The sequence below is a fragment of the Gymnogyps californianus genome, chromosome 12, assembly GCF_018139145.2.
Source record: "Gymnogyps californianus isolate 813 chromosome 12, ASM1813914v2, whole genome shotgun sequence".
Classification (NCBI taxonomy): Eukaryota; Metazoa; Chordata; class Aves; order Accipitriformes; family Cathartidae; genus Gymnogyps; species Gymnogyps californianus.
Genome location: NC_059482.1, coordinates 10,570,072 through 10,595,273, shown reverse-complemented (window position 1 = coordinate 10,595,273; position 25,202 = coordinate 10,570,072).

The following is a 25,202-nucleotide window of genomic DNA, read 5'->3' as shown; positions in this document are numbered from 1 at the left end:
AGAGTGCCTGACAGTCGTGCTCGTGGGCTGATTGTTGGCATGGTCAGTGAATTTGGTCTTGACAGTGTTGTTGGGCCACCCTGGAAAGAATAGCATAGATCTGCCATGGTCAATGAGCATTACCTCTGTTTCACAAGAAACATTGAAAGCCATTTCCAGCCTCCCTCCAGACAATTTTTGCATCTGATTTCAGTGCTGTTATAAGCTACTAAGTTTCACCCATCCACCATTCCTTAACACTTAATGTTCTGTTAAAGACAAATTCTTTTCCTAATGGCTTTATTTAAAATGTATTATCTTTCAGTAACAATCTTTATCTAATTTCAGGATGATGGATAAGAATTATCCAATGTATTGATTTTACAAAACATAAATTACCTTTCATAATGCAACAAAGTGGATATAAACTCAATAGAGCCGTGTGTGAAAATACTTGGACATAAGTACGTTGTGGAGTTTAAACAGACACAAAGAGCAAGTTGTATAAATGTTTTAAAACAATAAACCCCTTGGTTTTTAGGCGAGAAGGAAAACACTGCAACATGTTTTTTAATGTTGTGAGTGAGTTTACTTGAAACAGGTTCTCCTTGAACTAATAATCTCATAAATGGAACAAGCCTCAAGTGGCAGAGCTTCTCCCTGAAGTCAAAGCTGGCAATTTCTCCTTATATCATGCAGAACAGATAAACGCAGTATCGGAGCTGCACAAAACATTCTTTGAAAACTTTGCTTCTAAAAAACACCAGAAAAAAAACCCCAAAATTGAAAAGGTTTATACTAGTACAATACCTCTCAAAAAACCTCTTTGTTGTGAATTTAAACTTGAATTTAACCTGAACTTATTTCTTTTGCTCTTTCATATCAGTTAGGAATTTGCAGTAAACACAGTGACATGTCTATGTGTAAATGGACCATATAATAACTTCATAATTCTCTCATTTCCAGTATAAAATTATTCTTTACATCAAGAAACACTGATTTAACAAAGTAAACTCTTTCTAGTGTTACATTTTTGAAAGGAACCTTTCAGAAAACAAGAAACCTCTTCATTATAAGATGGTCTATTCATGTGTTTGTAGTACGTTCATCTCTATCATATCTGATAGCCTCACAAATAGCTTATTAGTCTAGATTTTCCCACTAAATACTCTGGGCAAAATTTCAATTAGATTGAAAGCAATGAGGTGTCTGAGGCTACACTTAGTGCCTGTGTGTACAATGATGTCAACAGCGATTCCCTCCCTAAGTATTCCACTAATATATTGGCCTATAGAAGATATATTTTTCAGGAAGCTGAAGAAGTAAGGAAAAGCTCAGGAAGTGAGTCCCACTTTACTTCATTGAAATGCATGTTGTTCATTTCAGGAGAATTTATTGAAAGTGCATTTCACTTAAGTCTCTTTTAAAGCTACTCAGAGTAACCGAGCTTTCAGTGAGTTTTGTTCTCTGTATAATATTAAAATATTAATGTTTTCAAGTAATAATACACAATCTCAAAATTATAGGCAATTGATTAGCTCAATCACAAATCCTTTTTCTGTGTGCATCAAGCTGCCCTATGACTCTCACCTTGTCTGAAAGTCATATGCATGCAAAAGTAAGCGATTGCTACCCTACTACTCACAGTTTGCCTTACCTGCTTCATAGCTGCCTTCTGCTATGTGACAGTATGCAGGCACATGACAAATATCACTGATAGTTTCATGTAATTAGCCGCTTTCCATACACTCCCTCCAAAATTATAACAGTAGAACATATTATATGAAAGTCAAATAAGAGTTGATAAGAAAAAAAAACTTACAAATCAAGACTGTTAAAAGGCATAGGATTTTGTTTTTGACTTCTCGTGTGCATCAGAGATTTCTGTTAACCCCCAAATTGTTTTTCTGAAAAATCAAATAAAATGGTTGTTTATGGTCTTATCATTGGTCTAAGTACAGGCAACTGGAGGAAATACTGGGCTACTAATCAAGGATCTGGCCTTTCTTTCTAAATAATTCTGAAGAAAACAGTAGCTTCCTAGCAATCATGGCTCATCAAGTGAAACAAGAAATTCACTCTGGCTTGGGTCCCATTACAAATACAACCTGACTGAACTGCAATCTGAGCATAGCCAGAACTGATAAAGAACACAGACAATCTTTGCTGTCACCATTGCTAAAGATGCTGTGCAAAATACAAAAAGACTCAATGTACAATAAATGTGATGAAAACTTCTAAAGCTGGGTATAATAACATTAAAAAGAGAGACTTAGTTTCAATAACCCTGGTTAACCCTGATCTCAGGAAATCTCTCTTGTGGTTACAGCAACCGACTGACCTTCTTTGAAAAATCATATACATGATAAAATGGAAAAGAATATGTTCTAGTTAGATATCAGCCTGTTGTCAGCCATATGCTATTTTGGGAATCACACTTCCAATACTGTAAGTCAAACCAAGATATTGGCTTCTGTCAAGGATACAGCTTTATATGAGTTTATAAGGAATTCAGGTTTTCTACCAAGATCTTAAAAAACTATTACCGCAAAGCTACTTGAATCAAGATTATAGTAATTCAGGAGATTAATTATTCTGTAGTAAAGAATATTACATGTGCCTTTTTATAGTATTTGGATATAATTCAGCAAGGTACTTAAACAATTGTTTTCTGCTAGTATATACTTCAGAATATATGTATGTGCCTTGCTGAAGTAAAACCTAAATTACTAAGGATAAACTTCTGCGTCAAATTTTCAAAAGCAGCTTTTCATTGTATTGCTTGACCAAATTTCTTTATTGCTAACAGTCAAAGCATAACACTGGGGGAGAATTCCAGCATCTTTGCAGGTCTCCAAACTTCCAAAGACTCTGCTGCTGGAAGACAAGTTCTTCTGTGAGCACTGGAAGTAATGAGAGGCCTGCTTTCTATCAATTTGTATTCTTTATCCCCACAAATGCTCACCTACACCATCGTATTAACACAGTTTCTCTTCTGTGTGTTCTAAAATGTCCTCAGACAGATTGGCTAGCTGGCCTCTGCTAAACAGAGTGTGTGGCACTCAGGTTGTACCTCTGCTTCCCTCAGTGATGTGGCACTAGTGCAGATTTTGTCTTCTGAACAGCCTTCAGTTTTATTGAAACTTGATTATGAATTAGACTTCCGTATTTTTTTGTCAAATTTGGCTAAAATTATCCCATGAGTATAAAACATCTTCAGGGAGATAGGACTATGTTATAGCTAATAATATGATAGTATAAATCTCATTTTCATAAGAAGCTAAGCTATAAAGAAAATTACTGTCAGCGTCAGGTTAAGTACAAAGTACAAAGAAATGTACTTTTAGGAGAGAGAAAGTCCTTTCCCAGAATAAATCTGGGACTGCATTTCAGAAGTTAGCGATGCTTATACCAGTAACCTTTAAGCATAAATCTTCTGTACTATCAGAAGGTAAGAATCTGCTTTAGCATGGAGTTCTAAGTACATAAACAGAAAATAAGTAACCACAGGGTTTCTGTGAAGAGAAGGAAAAAGCAGAAGTGTGGGCAGGGAGCACAGGAAGCAGGCAAAGGGAGTAGTTCTCACCATTTGATTGATTGACTGATTGGGTACTTGATTATGGAGACTATATTCTCAATGGACAAAACATGCTATGATTACAAATTCTCTGAGTTCAGCGGAGTTCTCCTAGGACTTCAACTGATTCCTCCTTCTCTCAGAAGGCAAATCTGGGAGAGGATCAATAGCCTCATTTCTTTCCTTGGCTGAGAATATCCAGTGACTGAAGTCACTGTCCTCAAAGAGAGCATTTTTACCATCTTGTCTAACAAATTCCAGAGACAGCAACCTCCAGAGCTTAAGATGTTTCTGCTGTCTGTAGGTTTTCCAGAGGCATTGACAAAAGACAGATGGAAGGGAAAAGTTCAGTGTGTACCGTGGGAAGGCCTGGTGAAGATTTTCTGGATCCAGCTCATGATCCAGCTTTTTACTTTTTTACCTTTCCTGGATATTGGTGGAAACCAGATTAAAAGTCCCCAGAAGATGTGTGGTTAGGTATAAAAACCGAGTAGTGCCTGACACTAGCAAGTCTCAAACAAGTAAGTGCCTGTTGTCTGCTATCTTTACTAGACATTTAAAAATGCTTCTAACAATTAGCATTTGTGTCCTACTTAGTAACTTACTTCTATAAATTCAAACAGACTTTGTTATTATCTCTTCTTAGAGTTTAACAGTTTTATGACATATTTTTACTAACCACCTCTCCTGTCAAATCAGTGGCTGTGAATGGCACACAGAAATAGGGTGAAGGTACAATTGCTCACTTATTATGTTCTCATTACTCTGTGTGTTGCAAAGGTTCAGCTCTTTTCAGTGGTAGACCTGCTGGTACCGACAGGGACCCAATAGAGACCATAACTCAAGACGGTGTCTCAGAGACCTTCTTGAACAGTCACTCTGATCTCATTGTGGGAGAGTATCTCAGACTGAAGATATAAACAGCCTAATAAAAGGACTGAAACCAGTTACTCAGCAGAAAGGAAACCTCCTTCCTCCCCCGTTCTCTTTAGTCTGAAAAGTCACCTTGCACATTGCAAGAGCTTTCTCTGCCTAACTGACAACTTGGCAGCCCTGACAAGAGCAATTTGACTTTGGATGGAAGCTGGATCTGTGGCAAGCATATAGTTACAAAATAAGTCACGCTTTCCTTCCATTGAGTGCATGTTCTATTTATAGCACATTCCAGATTATGCAAGGATTCCCAGAACACTGCAGACTCTAGTTGAAAATTATATCTGCATAGCATGGAATATATCAAGCAATATTTTAAAAATCCCATTGTTAGCAGAATGAGCATCTTGCAGTTATATCTACAGAAAAGCTGGGGTAAATTTGGAAAGATACCATATAGTAACGAAGAGTAGTTACAGTTCATTTTATTTTGTTCGCCAAATCATTTTGATAAATTGTATCTTTTAAAAAAGCAAAACAGTAATTGCATGAAAGAAGCCTGAAAAGCCAAGGTAAATAGTTCACTTGATTGAAAAGTGAGATTTTTCTGATGTTTGAGAGAGTATGTATTTTACAAATATGAGGGAATGTGTTAGAATGTGAATGTTGTAGGACAAGAATATTTGAATTCTAACTTTAATGTCAATTTCCTCTCAAAGTTGTGACAAAATACAGTATCTTGCTATCCATTCAGCCATGGGATAGGAACTTTCAGTGAAAGTTTGTTTTGTGATGCAAACATTACAAATTTCTTAAATTTTCATGTTGAGAATACCAAATAATAAAGCTGGGACTTAAAATATTTCAGTGACATTTAAGAAATTCTAAATGCTCAAGAAAAGCAATATAGCAGGAGAGCCATGCAGATATAAAAGTAAAATACATATATCACTGAACATACCTGTTTTCAGTGCAAATACACTATAAAACACCTGCATCTATTTCTTTTCCCCCAATTCATCATGTAAACTTAAAGTACTCTTATGCTTTGAAATAGGCCAATTGGCAAAGCTTATTCTGAATTTTCAAATGGCTTATCACCCCTAATCTGTGAAGCAAGAATTTCTGAAAGTCAGACTCAATCATAGCCATTTTGAAAATTTGCCTGAGTTTAATTGAAAACAAATAAGATTTGTAATTCTATTACAAAGTTTATTATCACTGGGTCATCACAGGTTTTCACTGAAACATCAAATATAGACACAGCTTTGGGTCAAGACTAGTCAAAAATATAAACAACAACGACTATTTTCATGCCAGTACGTTCTGTCAGACTTCACAATCTTGACTAGTTTTAAAAAATGCATGTATTGATTGGATGTCCCAGTCTATTTTAGACAGCAGATTCACTCTAAACTCTGTTAACTGGTTTGCTGGCTAGCTAATCAATCCAAGAACAAATTGTACTCTTTCAACATATTTTTTAGTGTACGACACAATTGCCAAGCCCTGTTATGAAGTGACCTTCGCAGTCTCACAATAAAATACACCTATAGAGAAAGTCTGCAAAGTTATCTTCAAGAATATGTTAAATTAGCAATATACCAGGGCTTAGCTGTAAAATTTTATGAAGTGTGTTTAATGTGTTACAAAGCAGAGTTTATACAACTAGAATTAAATAGCTTACCCTCAAAACCACCTTTTGTGCTTGATTTAGAAACTGGGGGTTAACAAAGTTTCTTAACAAACTAATAATGCTGTTGCCATCGTTAACACAGCATTCAAGCCTCTGTACCTACATATCAGATTCTGCAGTGTTTCAGTCCATTAAAAATATAAAATAAACGGGAAGAGGGGAGAGAAGGAAGGGGGGGGTGTGGTATTTCTAGACCCCAATGTAATGTGGAAGGGCATTTTTGTGGTACTTTTGTTTAGCTATATCACCTATACTTTTCGTGTCACTCGAATTTGAATCTCTGAAGTGCTATTTTTCCATCAACAAACTATGGAAAGAAGATGATGTGAGCTCCTCAGTTGTCTATCCAATTATTCATCATTAATGGGCTAAGTCACAAAGTAAACCTTCATGTGTAACTTTAGAGTCAGAAAGGAGCCAGATTAGACAGTTTTAATTACCCAAGAGTCATCATTTGAGCTCTCTCTTCTCATACCCTTTCATTTTTAAATCAAACCTCCGGTCTCACATGTTAGTTTTCGCACATCATCCACTAGATACTGGAATAATTTACACAAGGTGTGAAGTAGTCTGTTTTTAGCTATCTGTTACAAAGTTAGCAATGTTACTATTCTTACTGGGCACAGTGTGTAAGATATATTCCCACACTAGGAGAGTATTTAGTAGGGTCACAAGGATGCCCAGTCCTTATCAAACACATTCCCTGGAAACTTGGCAGGGGTTTCATTTTACAAGAATTCAGGGGCAAATTAATGGTATTGGTTTTAGGCTTAAATTTTTCAGTGTTTGTGCAGAAAGAGATTTGTATTACCAACCTGTAACAGAAAAATTGTTGTCAGCAGTATTCAAAGTCTAATTTTGCTTTGAGTAAATTGATTTTGAATTAATTTAATTCACTAACTTTGGTATAGTTGCTTCACATTTGCATGAGAAGCAGGCTGTATTCGCACTACTAAGATTTATTTTAGTCTATTTATTCATTTCATAAGGAAGAAAACTGAGCTTTTTACGTGATTTTGAAGACAATAACATCAAGGCTGGAGGCAAACACGGAGTAATATATGCAAGGACTAGATGCAAATATTTTCAATGTTTAAAAAGGATTTTATGTAACCTAGAGAAACAGAAGCAATAGAAGTGTGGCTCTAAATGGAAACAGAACCCTGCAGAAAGAAAAGACTCGGTCAGAGCACTATGTCTCTACTTCTAATAATCTGTGGGAAAGAGGGAAGTCCCCCACACACTTTGTCTCTTGTCATTTTTCTGACTTTTTCCTTAGTCTCTGTCTTGTAGAAAGTGTCTGTGCGTGGTAGGAATGTTGCCAGAAACACTGAGGTGGAAATTGAACACAACCAACCACTGAAAATCTTTGCAGAACTTCCAGGCAGTCTATGTAACTGCAGGAGGCTCTTCAAATTTTGCTGTCAACCGAGACCAAACTATATATCCTGAAAAGATGTATTAAATACATCACAGTGTATCCAATGGAAAAATATGTAATCTGCTATGCTTATGAGGATCAGAAAAGAATGGTGAGCAGGGAAAGCCTTATTTTAGGGAAGAGTCTTTTTTAAAAAACTTATTAAGAGGGAAAAAAGAAGAGCAGGAGCAGAGTTAGTTATTACCATCTGCAAAAGCTGAATATAGCCTCAATAAATGAATGAGGGGACTCAGATCCCTCTGAGAATCCAAGAACATCTATAAAACTAAGTTATGAAACTTAGCAAATATTATATTCAACTGTATCCTGAAAGCAGAATATATAGAGATAATATGAAATACAAAATATTTGCTGTGACATCATCAGCAGTTTTTTGCCTATTTGCTATGCGTTGAGGCCTACCCAACTTTCTCAGCTTCAGTGAGAAATTGGAATTTGAAGCTGGATAATTCATTAGTTTCGATTAATAGGAAAAGGACTAAGGCCTAGATCCTACCTTGTACTACACCTGTGCAAATTAGAGACTAAGGGTCACCAAGAGTCCTTTTCTACCCAGGCACATATCATCAGGCAGCGTGCACTTTACAGCAGGCAGCAGTGCTCAGGAAGAACAGCTGGCTGAGCTGCCAGCCTGCACTCTGCTCTCTCAGCTATGTCTTCTTCCCCAGCACACTGGTATGGCATCTTGCCATTTGCAGCACGTTCCGGCCAGAATACGGCATTTGGATACAACTGCACTCCAGAAGTCCAGCAAAATAAATTGACTCAGCCCATCTGTCAGAATAAAGTCTTCTACCAAAGGATATCCTTTGTCAGAAGTTGGCAGTCCTGCAGAGGACAGCCACACTTAGGAAACTTGCTTTCACATCCTGCTTCATCAGAGATTTCTTCTGTGACCTTGAACAAGTAATTGGCTTGTCTATGCCTCAGTTTGCTGCCTGAAAAATATTTGCAGGAGTTCTTGAGAGTAAGATTGCAAAGCCCTCAAATACAATGGTACTGAGGACCAGAAAAGTGGACAGATACAAACTTTTTTTGGAAACACAGCTTTCTACTTCAACTATCAAAAAAACCCAACTGTACCAGAGTTCAAGTATGGGGGTCAAAAAAGGCTGATGATAGCAGAGAGCCTTCAAACTCTGCTCTTGGGTAATGAACATGTCTTCTGACACTTAAACAACCACTGCTGACTGATAAAGAATGCAGCATCTTGCCCTTCTAGCCTACAGAAAGGGTCACCACACGTAGGGCCTTGAAGTTGTTCTGGGAAATGCAGATCTTAGAAGACTTCACCAAGAACGATAGAGTTCTGTGTTATATAATTATCATTTCTTTGCTAAGATACAAAGCCCTTAGACAGTAACGTTCCCTGGCTTTCCTCACGTGAGAGTCATGGTGCTCTTTGTGCAACATTGCTTCTGGAGCTCACGGTTCAGTAACTTTCTATCTGCCTTGATTGTAAGTGGCAGTGTCAACGCTCATGCCAAAAATAAACCGTCCTGACGAATGACATGGATACTCCACAGGCTTAGAGACATCTTTTTATAGCAACCCTTTGATTTCAGATACCAAACGTTTGCTATTTTTGGCACAGAGGCTTGGAGAAACTTTCATGATCTTTAGCCTACATGACTACTTTTGCACACAGCTCAGGTGCTGTCAGAGTACTTGCGGCTTTTCATAAAGATAGGGAAATATGTTTATTCTACTGGATATTTGTACTCACTAGAGAAACAGCTGACCTAGAAAATGGGGACCGTGCTATCACATGAGGTTTTCCAAATTGTTGCTGAGGTATTAAAGACTTGTCACTTCAAGAAGTTCTAAGATGTCTGATGGTTTGATACTTAATGTAACTGAAAAGAATAATTTTGAATTGAATTAACTAGAAGTGAAACATAACCATGAGATGACTTCAATGTATTTCCTCATTTAATGACCCAGAGAGGATATATATATTTATTTATTTTAATAAGAGAATGTGGTATTAATGGCAGATGCCAAATTCACCCTCTGGCAGATAGACATTCACTTTTTATTCATAGGGCAGACTGAAGATGTTTTTATCCAAACAAGTTTTTTTAAAGTCATAATTTACCTCTAATACAACTCTACCAGCCATAAACAGCACTAGAAGCTACTGTGTAGGCAGAGCTCTGGTTATTTTACCTCACATCAGTTCAGTACAACTGGATAACAGAATAGTAACATTTTGGCAGCACCACCTGATTTAGTCATTGCTATCAACACTCTAGTGAATTATATGTCTGATATTTACTATTGTAGTCAGAGCCAGATCTCAAGGAAATGTGTATTGCTACCTGATGTTCTGTGGCTTAAGAAATGCTTGCCAGATTAGACCTAGTTTACCACAGTACATACAGAATCTGGAAGGTAATTTAATTTTCCCATCCTTATAAATCTTAATATCACTGGTAAGATTTTTCAAACAAGGGTTACCATTTTCATGATGACAGTGTCATTTGCACTGACGAAGTACTAGCCCAGACTATCAAATCAACTTTTACCTAGGAAAACATAATACCAGGAGACAGAAACAAGTAGACACTCTGGAAGGACAACTTCAAAAGAGAGAAGAGGCCATGTGAGGGGCTACATCTGGAATACCGTATCCAGTTTTGGGTCTCCCAGCTCTCTCCACTGGAGAGAGTACAGTGGAGAGCCACAAGGATGGTGGGGGGCTTGAACATGTAGCGTGAGAAGAGGGTGAGGGAATGGGGTTTGTTCAGCCTGCAGAAGAGAAGACCAAAAAGGAATTTAAGTGTTGTCTTCTGCTACCTAAAGGTGGGGCTTATAGAGAAGACAGCAACAGACTATTCTCAAAGGGACGCCACAAAAGCACAAAGAGCAGTAGTCACAACTTGCAAGAAGGAAAAGGCATAAGAAGAATATTCTTTAACAAGGGTGGTTAAGAAAAGTAACAGATCACCCAGAGAGGTTTGAAAATCTCCAAGGCTAGAGGGCATGAATTCAGCAGGCGAAGACCCACATCAGTGTATAGAGATACAGTAGTTCCTTTATGAATGAAAGCTGTTAGTTGCCTAACTTGATGATTTCCAACAAATATTTCTTTAAATTGTGGCAGAAATTATTAGTTTCATGAGGTCTTATTTCAGCACTAATTCAGTTCTATGGGACTGAAGATTTGCTTTCAACTTGCCTTCAGACTTAGTAGCTGTAATGATAGTTACTGGTACGGTTTACTATTCTTTAATGCCTGCAGTTCAGAAAGTCTCTAGTCCTTGTACTTGGCACCATACAGGCATAGAACAAAGAGAGCAGTCCCTGTACGTTATTCAGGACAGACAAATAGGAGGAAGGTAAAGAAGTACAGTAAAAACAAATCCACGGCTCATCATCAGAAAAACTGGAACCGATCCCCAGCTCTCAATTTAATGCTTTTTTTCATTGAAGTTTCTCGCTCATGTTCCCTTTCTGATCAATATAACTTAACAGCCAATCTATGTAATAAAAGTACAAGGAAAAAAAATCAGTTATAGACACTTTACCAATATTTGAAATAATTTTAAAAGTTAATTTCACAAGAAGTCTGTGAATAGGGCCTTATTTCTTCTGTAAATAAATATGGTCCTAAATACCAGTGCACTAAGGCTGCTTAAGGCTGAAAGTAGGATGATTCCAACTTGTCCTATTTTAGCAGGGTATACTCAAGATATACTTTTTAAGACTACTGAATGCAATTAATTTCACAATTACTTTGAAAGGATTGAAAATCTGACCAGATTAGATTCAAAGCCTGGGCAGCAATTGCTACAGCTGAATACAGAGCTTCATATACCTATGCATTTTAGCTGTTCACTAATGTTAATATGCACTGGTCATTAAGTAAAAATTCAGTCCTTTAGGCTTTCCCCCCCTAAGGCACGCTAATGAATTTATTCATGGATGTTAATCCAACTAGTAAATTGTTCCTCTCCTTCTGTACAGAATCTCCCTCTCCTTTAGCATTTGACCGTTTCAAATGCTGAAAGAGAGACTATAACCTCCCATGGAAAGCTTTTCCTGTAAACACTAAAATGAAAAGAACAAAAGAAAACAAAAGGATCAAAAAGTTACTATGCTTTTTGGATAAGGTGAGAAAAGTGAGTTTTATTTCTAAAAGCTGATATACAATGTATATGTGTATATCTGTGTATGTATATCCCTATCCTTTAGCAGATTTCTTCTTTGCCTTTTTCAGGTCTCCACAGTCAGGTCTGACTACAGGGAACAGCCCACGGAAGAGTACGTATCTTGTTGTACTGTATCTGCCAGAACTGCTTTATTTGGGAAAACAACAGAAAACAGGCTCAACTAAATTAATAGAGTCCTAACTTACACTGTCAACCAGAATACGGGCAACAGAAAAATATATAGTAAAACAGTGAGTTGTTTTGGGTAGGAGAAAGTTCCCTTCCTTTACCTTAGAAATTCAGCAGTGATTTTTAATTCTGACACTTGTCAGAAAACATACTAAAATACTGCTAAGTATCAAAGCTTAAGAGAGATGCAGCCATTATCAGAGAGGACCTGCATTGTCATATACCAGATTTCTCTCATTTTTATTGATGTTATAAAACCTGAAAGTTAGAAAATTAAAGTGGAAGAAATCTCTTTTGCTAAACTCTTCTAGGGCAGACAATCTTTGCTGAGGAGTGACTAACGGGCTTGTCTACAGCATGACCATTAAACCAGGGTAAGGAAATACTACTTATGACCTATTTTGCACTACCTCCTGTGTGCAAACACTTCAAAAAGAAAATCAGTCCACGTGCACAAAGGTGCTCCGAGCTGAAGGCATGTCTTCCCCTTAAAATGAAAGATGGTGCAGATCTCCTTCACCAAGCTGTGACCAGAACCAAAGTGAAGCAGTCGTATCGACACAGCAATGTACAAAAGGTCCCACCAACAGTTTTTTTAACTAACAGTATTGCACCCCAGTAACTATTTGCTGTCTTTGGAGTCAAAGCTGGTCACTCTTCAGTGCCATGCTGTAGCTAGCTACTTATATTGTTCAGTGAATGCCATTGCATTACACGGCGCACCACTTTTCATTAAGGAACTGTCTTAAGAGGACACATAGAGCTACTGCAAAATAGCTAGCAGACAATTTGTACCATTAATGTGCAGTAATTCACTTTGTAAACAAACTCTGGTTCAGACTACTACTCATCTTACTATTGACTTATCAGCTTACATACTCACTTTAAAGGATGATAGTTATAATCTGCTGTGGAGAACTTCCTGATACATTATAAATACCCAAGCTAAGTCTCCAAGTACATTACACTTGTGTGGATTCAGTGACCCCAATGGAAGAAGAATTTCTCCAGACTGATCCCCAAACAACAGGTCAAAACCTTGATTCTTTTCTTTTTCTGCTGGCTTGGTTGTCTGTTTTTAACTGGAAACACTATTTATATATCTCAAATACATAAGGTTTATGATTACATTACTCAGATGGAGTCAGACAAGCAATAAGAATACTTGGAACAATGCACACAACTTGTAGTCAACAGCAGGTTGCCAGGTAGAGGGGGGTAATTCTGATTTCATTTCAGCCTGAAATAACGCCAAAAAAGGTGAATGCCATTATGCAAGCTACAGACAACTCATAATTAATGTCTGAAATCCCCTTGTAATTTAGCCTTTAAAGGGGAAGAATCAAAACAACTATCAATTATAAAGATCATAGAGCAATATTAACACTTATGTGTAAAAACAACAGTCTATCAGTTTATTTCCAAGATTTTTTAAAAAACTTGGTGTCACATATGAGTATCATTGTTTGAGTACATCCCATGCAAATTGTCAAGCACAGTCTTTAGGGAGGCTTTTCTCATCTCCAGTTTGATGTGCTAGGTGGAAACAAGGACTCTGCTGACAGCAGGCCAGATGACTGATAAGTACACATCTAGCATTGAGTCAAATGCTCCACAATCCCAACAGGTCCCAACTTGACAGAGACAGACATTTGTGTAATTAACATTTGGCAAACAAGAGGCAGATAAGTAGTCAGTAGGCGGTTTACCGAGAACTGAATAGTTCTAGTCATCTGTGTAATACGTGCACCAGCTGTCAGAGCTAGGGGGTTTCTCTAGACTGACAGTCATGTGTATTCACCTTTTCTTAGCTCACAGAGGAAGAACCCTCCCTTTCCAGAAACAGACATAAATAGACTTTTCAGCAGACATGAATGCAGTGCAGATTAGCAAATTTCTAAACGCACAGAATAAGGATTGGAATCACAGTAAATTTACCTAGTTTACAGTATTTCCATAGTCAGAACTATAAAAGTCTGAAGAATCTGTACTAAAAAAATAGATGCACTAGAAACACATTTTTGGTACAAGTTCTCATTAAGGCTCCTTCCTTGTTTTCCCTTGCTGGAAATGAAGTCCTGCAGGTGAAACCCTATCCACTCATATCAAAGAGTGCAAAACCAGAACATTTTTACCTTTTCCGGAAGACAAGCATCTCTGAATACAGTGCCTCTGCTCTTCTTACCTCCAGATTTCAACAGCAGATTTACTGCCTCTTTTCTGGAAGAGCTGTGATATTTTTACCGTAAAGCAGACAATGCTCAGCATCATATTTCAAACAAGCTCCCTTGCTCACATGTTCTGAGTTGTGAGGCATCAGCAAAGCAACCTGTTTGTTTCCTAAAGCAAAAATCTGGAAAGATGCCTTTGTTCCCAGACAGTGAGACTTTCTTCTTTTGATTAACACACAGAGTCTAGAAATTCTACCCACAATTGACATGGGTCCTTCTTGTATTTAGTTCAACTATTCTGTTTCCTACATATACTCGGGGAAAAAAAAGTGTAAGGTGACTGATGAAAATCGGTCTTTTGCCTAAGTGGAACTGTAAAAAAGAATACATTCTTGCTCTTAAAATGCATTTGTTGAAACATAGGCTGTCAGCCTATTAAATGCAGAACAGACACAAAAAGTTAACCAAAATTGATAGATAAATGATGATACTGCATTCCGTTTAGATTGTAGTGAAATGAGCTACCTACTTTGCCACCATATGCAGTCACATCACTAAAACAGAATTGTTCTGTTTCTCTTTAGATCAGTTGCTTGAACATTCTAGCCAAATTTTGAAAGTCTAATTAAATTTGAACAGCTACTACTTCTACCCTGTTTCTACCCCAGTGTTTGGGTTACAGCTTGACTCTGTTCTTGCAGTGGGCCACAGAGATGGCCCAAGGGGACACAGTTGAATGCTGCTTCGGTAACTTGTTTTTCACCACCTGAACAAACTGCTTGTGTGTTTTTATACCTCCAGTTCCAACACTGCTCTCTGGTGGATCAGTCTAATACCCCATTTCCTTGTTTAGAAGTAATTGCAATGCTTGTTCTTTACCAGACAAATTTTGGGTATTGTTAGTCATAAATGTGCCTTTATATTACAACACAACAATATGGTGTTGTAATGTAAAGACATAGCTTTGCTGCTACTGTAGAGATGGCAAAACTTGCTGTGCATAAACTAACTCTGGAACCAGAATCTTGTTTGGATGTACCCATAGCCCAGGTATTAGCTACCTTAAAACTTGGTATGACAAGTGCTGTTTCATACTGTGGATATGACTTAATCTATTTGAGACTTTAACAACTCTTTGGGAAGCTTGGTTAATAGTTTCAGCAGGGTACTGAAGCACTATTACTTTTATACTCAGAAGGAGATTATTTTAGAATATCCATACACCAAAACAAACCTTCAGTCTTGAAGGCTTGAAAAATATCTTTCTGTTTTTCAAAAACATGGGAAACTTTTACTGTGAAAATAGTCTCTATTAGCCATAGAGTCTATTTGAGCCATCCTTGCTTTAAGAGGGCCAGGTGCCCTTCTATAAGACGGTTTATAGACTTGAGTAGAATTTCAGACATTTATGGTAGCAGAGAATTTGGCTCTTCTCTTCAAAAGGTGAAGTTGACGCAAATACGAGTAAGAGGAAATTCACACTGAAATGAAAGCGTGCATTCCACTCAGAGTCATTCTAGGTTTTATACTATCTCAGTGATTTTCAGTTACAATTTTGAAAACATATGCAAGAAAAACTGTATGAAAATTGTTCATTGACAAATGTATCTCTCTACTGTTGTCTGAAGTGGATAGAACTTCAATTGGTACTTTTCCATGCCAAGAGTCCCCCCCACTTCCAGAATACAAATACTTAGACACAGCTACAGTAAAGAAAAATTCCAACTGACATGGATGCATAGCCATTAGCAATAGAGATTTTTGATGTGTCAAAAAGCATGTCGTCACTGGTCTTTTCAGAAAGATGTGCAAGTAAACTCAAAATAGCAGCCACAGACCATATTTCTCAGTTCACCAGTGAAACAGAGGTGATCTTGGATACCATACAAAAGCCCTTACTAGCAAGTAAGTCAAATGCTTAAATATGTGTCCTTGGCTGAGACTATATCCCTGTTCCCCTGGCAAACCCAAAGTACCAAGCATAATTGCTCAGGCAGAGCAAGCAGTACAGTGTAGTTATTTGACAACTGTGTATTAATACAAGTTCATATGCATCCAGTTATGTTTTTAACTGAAAACATGCCTTCTGAACTGTAAACAAATTATGTTCTATTTGTTCCATTTCCCTGTCTTTTTCTGGACAACTGTTGGCTTGAAACTGAGTTTGAGTTAAATATAACAAGAACAAAAAAAACCTATCATAGAATTAAGGTTTAAAATCCTGTGTACATTAGGTTAAAGGCAGTATTAGTACATCTTATTACTTTGCCATTTCCAATGCCTTGTAAAAGATAAGATTATCTCATTAATCCTATTGTGCTCCCTCTAAGGAGCTGAAACACTAGATGAAAGTACACAGAAATAAAGCAGCTGTCAAGTGGTGTCTGACACTAGAGTATCAGAGCAAAGCTACGCATACTGCCAAAGCATCTCAAAAAGTACAAATTAAAATTAAGATCTTCACATTCTGTATCTCCCAGCTAGACACAAACATAAAAGCTGTTCTTTTTACCCAGTCTAAAGTGTGGTAGAAAACAGTGATGTTTCATTCACTGCTGCAGTTACTCTCTAACTTTGTCTGTAAACAATTCACAGTCCTCAGAGAAAACTGTGCCAAAAGAGAGCATTTTTCCCCCAATTCAACCAAATACAACAAAAGATAGCTTAAAATATATTTTTATATATGAACAGATAGGAGCCTGTTTTCTTCCCCATCCTCCTAATACTTTAATCTTGACAGCAATTAGTATTTCAGAAGACAATAACGAAAGGTGAAACATCTCATATCAATCAGCTGTATTTATATTAAAAAATAAATGCATAGAGGATTGTGGGAAAAGCAAATAAAGTTAGAAGTACATAGACTACATTTTCATAGTTACTGTTAAAGCAGTGGGAGCCTCTGCACAGTTGGAAAATGCCACAACAGGAGGAGAATACTGTGAAGAGCCTCAGTAGTATTTTGGATGTTCAGAGGTCTTCAGCTGATTTCTGTTCACATAAATATAACTTTAGTCAGTCATATCTCCTGAATATAATTCATGGAAAAGTTTTGCTCCCAGTTTTGTGCTTTTACAACCAAAAAAATGCCTTCACATTGAATGAACTTCTTCCTTGAGAAACTTGAGTGATAATCATGGGAAAGAAATAAGCCCTGAGGAGTAAAAAGAAACACGTGAAATAATAGAGCTGTCATCAGAATTGTAAAAAATACGTTATGAAAATCAAGTGTCCCAAACATTCACAGATATGAGGATTGAATGCCAGAGATGGAAGCTTCAGAAAGAACCTATGGAAGGTGACAGAGACAAAGCTTCCACACCAACCGTAACGCCGGAGGCCATCAATCCTTTCCTGATACAAATGGATTTTACTCAGCTAGTTGAAGTCTTCTTCAAATACTCAGTGGTATAAGAACAGAGATTTTATATTTGAAACGTGAGATCAGAATCACATAGGTTCATCAAAGAGTCATTTGGCTTAAAGACTGCTCCATTTTCTTGATGTTTACAGTTAGCATCTTTTTAAGCTTGACTATGGCCTTTGGACAGAAATAGATCTTGAAGACAGGGTATCTGAAAGCTTATAATGGATTTCCTTTTAGCCATAAAAACTCTAGGTTTTAACATCGTGTTTTCACCTGCTCCCTACACATGTTGCAACTAAGAAGGAACAGTAATTTCTAACAATCATTTCATAACAACAGGGAAAGCTTTCTGCCCTAGTGACCAGGACAAATCTGTTCTCAGATAATTACTTTACAGTATCATTGGCGTAAACTCCATCAGCTCAAAACACACAGTAACTTTTGCGAAGTTGCTAACATCCTGTCTCAGCAGTCTCAGTCTCTGAAATAGACATGTTTAGTAAGGGAGAACTAATAGTTACTGCTAGCCAAAGACTATCTGAAAGCTAAACAAAGCATTTTGGACCAAATTATGAGAATAATAAGTGCTAAATGTTAGATTTGCTTTTACTATTATTTTTCTTATTAGGAAAAGGAGCATCCCGATCAGTTTCTTTGATCTTGAGATGCCAAAGAACATTCACAATCGGTGCCATTAGTCAGCTCAGTTCTCCCAGCAGTATGCTAGACCCCTGGAATTCCCAGGCAATTTAGTAAAATGTGCACTAACACTAACAAAAAAACCCTAAAACCCATCACAAAACAAAACATCTTACCATACGATTGCTAATACAAGTCAGCCTCTAGCTAGTGACCATTCACAAAGGGATTTGAAATGAGCAAGCTTTCAATAAGGAATGACCCAAATTTCTACTGTGCACGAAGCAGCATGTTTCAAATCCAGTTATGGCACAAATATCAAGTTCCTTCACAAGGTAAGATGAAACAAACATGGCCTTAAAGACTAATGCACTGTATTGTCATGAGTCAATCTGAATCAGTCTGGTCAAGTTATAGACAGTGAAACTTTAAAAATTAATACTTCATTTTATCTAAGCTGTTCCTGAATAAGCCATTTAACTTCAAAAAGTGCTGATGGAAGTTCTGAATTGCTTTTTCATAGAAAATTAAGGTTTTTCATCCCTTCCCTGAGGAAAAAAAGAATAATTGCAGGGTTTATTTCCCTGTAATATTTTGTTGATTACCTCCAAACATTCCAACTTTTATCCTGTGAAAATCAGTGTGTGAGACTGTGAAACGTGTGACTATGAAACATTTCAGTTTAACTAAACCAACAGAAAATTACTGTATTTTTCATTTTAAAATGAAAATTAGAGCTCTATATGCTACTGAAAAGGCTGTGAATGCTTTGAAACTTTTTTAAAGAAAAACCTTTTCATAAATTAAAAATGACCACTTTAAATCACTTCCAGATAGAGATTGCTCTAATGCTGTAGCTTGGCAGGTTATAGGTTTTACAGACAAGCTATAAATTCTCTAAATAGACATCAATAATAGAAATAATTGCACAGTCTTTATAAAGCAATATGAACAATTATATTGCAATATAAAAATCTATTGCCACTATAACCAGCGATGAATCAGATGCCCATTAATGAATAAAGGTTGTGAATCATCGTCTTTAAAAGATTTAAGACTATGAAATGTAACAGCTTCTTAAAATTGGCTCCCTAGCTTGTCTGTGTTAACAATTGCATGACCAGAGATGGTTAAGAAACAACTGGAATTTTGGTTCAGTGAGCTAACCTTGATATTTGTCTGATGTACACTACAGTTGTTTTGGTATGGCTTTGAAATCTGCCAACTCCCAAGGACACAGTCCTTCTTGTAGTATGTTGGGAAAGTACTGTGCTCTCACCTAGACTGTACAATATCATACCTATTAACAAGGCATTTTCACAAAGCAAAAGGGCCTAGTTTAACACAACATTTGTAAGCAGTTTCTTATTTTATCTGAAACAATTCACTCATCCATCAGTATCCAATTAAATGCAGTATGAGTCAGGTGGTAGCATACTATATTGGCTGCTGATGACTAATAAGGCAGGTCAACATCTATACATCAAACTATTTGGTGAACTAATGGTGATTCGCAACTTTGATTAGAGTCAGTGACTGTGAGCACACTATATATGTTTTAAGGATGTGTATTATTATATTTTATCTACTAACATAAGACGACAAGATACACCATTAAGACTTTCATATTGAATAATCCCAATTTAGTATTGCTTGCTAACGTTTTGTGCTTTATGATTGTTTTTTCCCACTGTATCAAATACATTCCTTCCTCACACAAGGACAAGTCTCAGCAAAACGAGTATCTAGTGTATATGCCTAAAAAAATTTAGGCAATACATTGTTTTTAACCTCATGCTTTCATAAGCATTGTATACAACGTAAATCAACACATCTTTTGCAAGAAGGAACATAAGGTTTACAAATCCACAGAGACCAAAGGAAAAAGACAAGCATGCAAGAAGTACTTCAGTAATTTTTAAATGAGCATAGCAAATTTATTTTTCAGGTCAGCGCATGATTTTCTGTTACTTTGTTTTCTTTATCAGTCCTGGCTTACACTACTCCTAGTGTAATTAAGATCACTAATTTAATCTAAAATTGAAATAGATTTTAAAAAGTCAGTTTGTGCTTTCAGCTTGGATGCTACATACACAGCAAGTTAGCTGAATGTGAGCATGGCAGTTTTGAACTGTGTATGCAGGTTTTTGCTACAGTCTCCGAGTCCTCTGAGCTTCACAAACACTAAAAAATTGCTTAGACTGCCCATTCATACTTGCATGTTTTTGAGAGGATGGTACTTGCTTTCATGGAGCTTGGTGGTTTTTTTAGTTTTTGGAGAAGGGACAGAAAATTGCAATAATGCACAATTTAAAGGAGGATACAGTGATCTTTGAGCCTTAGTTTTCCTTCTGACTTTTGAATGCACTAGTTATCTATTTTAATAGCTCTAATTTTGCCACAAAATGCTTAGTCAAAGAAATATATCTACACAGCTACATCAGAATTTTCCTGTTTTAGGGAAATGAAAGAATGATTTTTAAAATAAGTATCAAAAAACCACAGGAGGAAAGACAGACATCACTTTGAATTACGTGTATTAACAATAGAAATGACAAGCACAAGAAAAAAAGACAGGATTAATGCATTCATTTTTCCTGTCATTTGAATTAAGATTAAACAGAGTAAGAACATGACTTCTCAATTATTTTTCTTAATGCCTGGTTTTGCTTACTAGAAAATAGAAAGACTTCTTACAATTATCTGTCAGTTATATAGAACCATGTGGAGAGACTTTAAACAGCATGAGTTAAGTGTTAGCCTCACCTTTGTGTCTAAGAACTGGCTTCCATCTAGACCACCACTTCATGTTACGGTACTGCTGTCATGGATGGGACTATGCTATAGATAGTTGCTCCAGAGAAATAATGTGCATCTACAACTTAGCAAGCAGAGAACAGGATGTACATACATATACTAGACATGGTCCAGCTGCAGTCGACTGACTATTCAAGTAAACTGTCCTCTTTTAGCGAGGCAAATTAATCCAGCAAAGTGCCAAATTACTACTGTCTAGCTCTGGAGTTAGCTCAGGTACCTCTGCATTGTACTGCATGCTCTACAGCATCACTGAGACTGGTCATGTATTTAAATTGCTGATGAGAACGCGCCCCATATTCCATTAAATCCTATAAGCCATGCAGGCTGTGAATACTGAGACTGACAATGCTTCGTGTTTCTCTCAAAAAAATCTGCACTGTGTAAGAAAATGCAGCTTGTCAAGTCACAAACACAAAACTCAACTGTAATTTCAGGTATTTCATATGTCCTTCCTGTTAGGTTTGTATGAGTGAGTCTACAAAAACATTTGCAGTGCTTTCTGTAAGTCCAGCAATCAACCTGATCACTCAAGAGATGTGAAAAAAAAACAGTTGGGAAAATTAACCACCTGTCTTGCCATTATCACCGCTTCTTTTCTTAATGCGGTACTGTAAACACAGCAAAGTCTTCTTAATCTTTCAGATACAAATGTTAGATGTTGTTTTATTTCAAAAAAAGATTTGTAGTCAATACAATTTTTCAAAGTTGAAAGTATCTCTTTAAGTGGTCCTCTCAAAAGATTGAAGTCTTGGTATAACTAACTGAATTTTGCAGTTCTGGATATGAACAAGAAAATACCTGATGTCAAAGACATTTCATTATTCCATACTCAGGAAGAGGAAGCGGGACTTCCATAAGGCCTGTCTATGTCATGTGACTGAGTCTGAGCTAAGAGCTGTGAACTAGCAGCAGGGGACAGCACACTATCAGGATTCCCAGATTTTATCTACTCCTAAGATGATCTGATCTCAGCAAATTTTCTCACTTCTTCCCCAGTTTCCCTTTCTACCCTTTATTCCTTTTTAGGTATTTACAGTATACGTACTTTCTTGTACATTGCATATAGGAGACAGCAGGACAACCATGACATGGGTCTCCAAGCTGCACACTTCCATAACAGTCACAAATGGTTCTTAACAGCTGGTTTTCCCTGACTTTTTAATTATCAAAGCTATATGGTCTGCTGCCACTCAAAGATCCCATCCCATACCTGCATGTGTTTTCTCTCACTCATATTTCACAGGCCGCTCATTTAAAGCACAATAATTTTAAATATCTAAGTTATAAAGAAAATCATGTCATCAGTTTGTCCTGTGAACTGTTGGTTCTAGAGGCAACACATGGACTCACCTGGTTTCAGTACGCAGTAAAAAAGATAAAGTTAAGATGTCCTAGGAGGATGGTAGAAAACAGTGAGATAATGTAATTCCTAAATAGCAAGTGTATGTATCCTAGAAAAACGGTCTACAGCTCCTCCTCAGGTACTTACTGTGTCTCAAGATTATAGGGTCTTCACCCTGCACAGTATGCTTTGTTTCTCAGCAAGGAAAGAGGAAGCAAAGATATTAGTCAGGATATTATTTCATGATAATAAAACTAACTGACTTAGTTTGGCATCCAACCATGTTTGAAGCCTGCCAGTAAGGGAAGAATTAGGGCAAAGTCTTCATGCATGCCCCAACACCAGAGTTTCAACTTCTGGAAGGCACTGTGTGGCAGACACTTATTCAGAGCCGAACATGCAGACTTATTCACAGTGTTCCCAGAGGACATATTTCTGGGCTGATGCAGTAAGCCTTTAGTCTTCCATGAGACTAGATAGTTTAGAGGATTCATGCATTTTCCATTAGTAATCCTACTTGAGATATTGAAATAGAGTCACATATCCATAAATTTACTTCACCACTTCAGCACCAAGTGCTGATAGAGGAGACATATCTGCCTCTTACATATGAGGAAGATAGGCAGAGGTTAACAAGATTTTAATTTTATGCATGCCTCACCTGAAGAAGATAGCTCAGAATACCAGAAGATACCAGAACTCATTTGTTTATCCCGCTGTATACACTTCATATATTTTCCTTAATATTAACTACCCTAGTTTTTTCTCCTTTCTCTCCTTCCAATATATGCTGCCTTGAATCTCTTTTCCAGATGGTTTCTATCACCCTTAACAGTAATACAGAAATAGCCCATTGGTAATTTAAAGGTTTAGAACCAATTAGCTAAGTCTTTGCTTTCATTTCATCAGCTCAAAACTTATGTATATCAAATCACATTGTTCCAGCTGAGATCCTAATGAGCTAGAATTTCTCATTTTGGTGGCCCCTAAATTCTATTTATAGAGTCCTTTCCAACAATGAATTCATCTGTTCAGAAAACAAGGTCTGGCTGTGCTCAAAAATAAGTTATAATGAGCCATGTCAGCAAATACTAGATAAAGGTAGTGCTGAAAGAGGGAAATGAATACTTCAAGCTCATTTATGATTTATGAGTTCAGGGTTGAAATGGAAGTGACACATAAGAATGAGCAATGGAAATACCTCTTGTTTTGAGAGAAAGGATGAATAGAACTTTGGGCTTGAATAGGTTTTAATAGGTTATTGATCTAACCTATGTCTGCTACAAAAAAAGAGCAAAGTTCAAAAACTGGTCAGCAATAAACAAAAATACACTGTATCAGCCAATAGCCAAAATACTCCTGCACGGCCATAAGAATATGGATCTGTAATCATCAGAGTCATGGGTATTGTACATCTAAAACTGCATCTCATTTGCAGTTAGAATGTACACATCCAGGGGTTTCACACTCTTACTCCTTCCAAGTTTTTCAAATAGAGGTCAATTGGCTCTGGACCGAGTCCCAGGATGTTATGGTAGTGAAATCTTATGTGATCTCAAGGGACAAGCACAACAATGCATTTTCTACTCCAGGCCAGGGAATCAAAAATCCCATGACTTTTTAGAGGTGGACATTTGCTCACTTTCTACTTTACCGGTTTCATCCACTGCCACAGCTCAGAGGATAATGATCCTATTGACCAGTGCCTCAAGAGATCTGACTTAGAGGCAATGTCTACATCATTGGCATGTTTTGTTTTAATTCGACACCATCTTGAGTATCAGAGCCAGACTTTGACGTATTCCTAAGGAACATGTCAGAAACATGCAGTCATGCCTCTAATTAAGTTCATGGGAAAGCTCTTGAAGCAGCTAAAGTTTCATCTAGTCAAGTATAGAAAACCTCTTTAGATAAAAATAAAAGTTTAAATGGATGCACATTCATACCTCTCCTTTCTCTTCACAGAGCATAAACCCCACATTTTCATATTACAAAAATATATTTAAAGTAGCAAGATCCTTGTACTCATGACTGTCTAGGATACTAGCTTGCCTACAGTTCTTTTCATCTGTAGACCAAATGATGGTTTTTAGATACACATGCATAAATCAGTTGGTCTGGTGAATACTACAACCTGTTTCAAGTGTATTTAGTAGTTTTGTTGCATTTATATCTAGATATGTAGGCTCCTGCAACAATTTACAGGTTTTACAAAACTTATTTGCAAAATACAACTTGAGGAAAGCTGATTACAGCTAAGTTATTTGCTAGTTTTTAATAAAGAGGTACCAGCAATTAAGCTTGCATAAATAAGCAATTTCTACTCAGGTAAGAAAAAAAGAATTATTACTTAACTGGATCTCATTCAGTGGCATCTCCCCAAATTCCCATATAAGCACACTATTACCCTACATGTGAAGAAGAGAGTCAGTATTCTGGATGCTTCCTTTTTTCCATCAATACACATTGCCAACTAATTTATTCTCAGCTCCAGTTCCCAAGACACAAAACTTCACAAGTAACCATTCTCTTGCGTGTTTTGTACCACTGCCATAATGCCGGTGTCTTAAGAACAAGGACTTTAGGTATAGCTGCACCAATCTGCACCTCTGAAGTTTTAAGGAAATATAAGGACAGCTAGTGTCTCTTTTGGTAAAACATCGGCATTTTGCAATAAGAACATAAAGTGCAGGTTCATCTGTTGCTACATTTACTGGGTTGCATTCTTTCTGTTGCGCTAATTAAACATCAGAACTTTACAATTCCTAACTTATCAAAAAATGTGTAACAAAGTAGTAGAAAATTCTTACACTAAGCTGAAAAAGGATCTATTACATCCATAACTGGAAAGTTTTGGAACTCTTTCAGCAACAGAAGTTTTGTGGGAGATTGTTTTCATCAGCAGGATGAATAAAAGATGAGTTGGCAGGTGAATACGGTGGAAATATTTATTA